At 44.0% G+C, this 1,728-nt stretch overlaps 1 long non-coding RNA gene across 1 annotated transcript; it reads right to left on the bottom strand.

The window, feature by feature from the left end:
- Positions 1–978: 978 nt before the first annotated feature.
- LOC119797443 lies at positions 979–1,505 on the bottom strand. The gene is made up of 3 exons (XR_005282589.1): positions 1,309–1,505; positions 1,176–1,234; positions 979–1,012 (listed from the first exon to the last, which is right to left on the bottom strand). It is a non-coding gene; the product is annotated as an uncharacterized LOC119797443 (long non-coding RNA).
- Between the last annotated feature and the right edge of the window lie 223 nt (positions 1,506–1,728).

The raw sequence follows: 1,728 nt of genomic DNA, 5'->3' as shown, positions 1-1,728 counted from the left end.
CTGAGTCAAACTGCTGATGTGCCAACCTTGTGCCTGAGAGAGGTCCTTAATCCAGTCAACCTGCAACTTTACGCTTCTTCAGATATCCATTGCTACAGACGTTTGTAGCAGACAAATTAAAAAAGGTGCATAATCATTGTAAATCTGTAGGTCAGTTATGGTAGCCAACAGACGTTACTATAAAGTGACCTTGGGTAGCATGACGAGATTCCTTGAACAGCAAATGTTGGTCATCCCTTTAGTTTAAGTTCCCCACTGACAGAAGTACTATCCTTCAAGTAGGTTTTGAAGTGCAGTGGTTTACCAGAAAGGCAGACCCTGCCCTCTCCTTACTGAATCAGCATGTCTGCACTGCAGAAAACTGATTTTACACAGTCCAATGAACACATTGAAGCAGCTGGTCATCATTAAGGTTTAACGGTTCACAAAATGACGGGATGACGGTAAAATATTGTTTGTTCAAGTTTATTTTCAGATTCATTCAGTCTCCAAGGTCAAAGCCTCCAGTCAGTTCCACCTGCAGAGGACAGAAGCATCAGTACCACAATCAGCTCTCATGTAGTTCACAATATTCAGCCCTTACCTCATTAAACCTTCTGATCTCCTTTAGACCCAGACCCTGGGTTCTGTGGTGTTCCAGGTTGATTATCAAATGTACCCTGGACATATTTGGAGTTGAACTGGTTGTTTCGTGCTCGCTTGTAGCCGTTGCTGGTATGGATGACGTAGGAATAAGGGTACAAAGGACGGGGGGCAATCACTGACAGAGGAAGCTGGAAAGCAGAGGCCTGGAGAGACTGCTGGAAGCCATTATTGGAGGGTCCCATTCTGAGCAAGTCATCAATCATTGTAGAGATTGAATCATCTTGTGCAGGTGAGGAGCCTGCATCTGCACCAAAAGTAGAACTAGGGGGTTTGGCAAACCCCGGGTCACCAGCAGCACCGGAACCAGACCCAGGTCCACCTCTCCTGGAGCCACGGCTTCCATAGAAATAACCTGCATCCATTTGACCTGAGCAGAGAAAGAAAAGCCAAGTCACACTGTTCAAAGCTTCTGGGTTAAAATACAAAACTCACCCAGTCAAAGCATTATGCAGCCAGGAAGTTTAAGCTGTACACTAAAATATGGTGCTACTAGATATAAACCCAAATCCAGGAAGAACATTCACACCCACCTTGTTGAACAGGAACACATGCTGCAATATGGAGGAGCAGGAAGCCAATCCAGGAGCTCCTATTGAGACAAGATTGTTGAGAAAATACAAGAACAAACATCTCAGCCATAAAAGATTAAAACCAACAACTCACATGAAAACACCCAGAAACACCATGTTGACCTCAGAGAGAGAAAAGCTTTGTGCTGTAACTGCTCTGCTGCTGCAGCTGACTTTATATCAGAGCCTCAGCTGCTCTGATGACCCTCATCATGTTCACCTGGAGCCTTGATTCAGAAAGTGGGATTAACCTATTCTGAGTAGAGAGCAGTTAACCTGAGGCAACTTTATCTGCTTTATGATTTTAGAACAGAAGCCATTTCACCAAACCGAGATAAGGGATTAAGTCTGGATTTTCTAGAATAATTAAGCTTGAACTCAGTTTATGAAGGTAGTAACACGTCGGTCACCGTGGGGATTTTTTTCTGTGTAGAGATCCTGCTGTGGACAAGACTACTAACCAGACTTATTTAGTCCTGGCTGCTGATCACACCAATGAGAAAATAATGAGTTT

The sequence above is a fragment of the Cyprinodon tularosa genome, unplaced genomic scaffold, assembly GCF_016077235.1.
Source record: "Cyprinodon tularosa strain WSP-4 unplaced genomic scaffold, ASM1607723v1 ctg583, whole genome shotgun sequence".
Lineage (NCBI taxonomy): Eukaryota > Metazoa > Chordata > Actinopteri > Cyprinodontiformes > Cyprinodontidae > Cyprinodon > Cyprinodon tularosa.
This window is presented reverse-complemented; position numbering and strand designations above follow the sequence as displayed.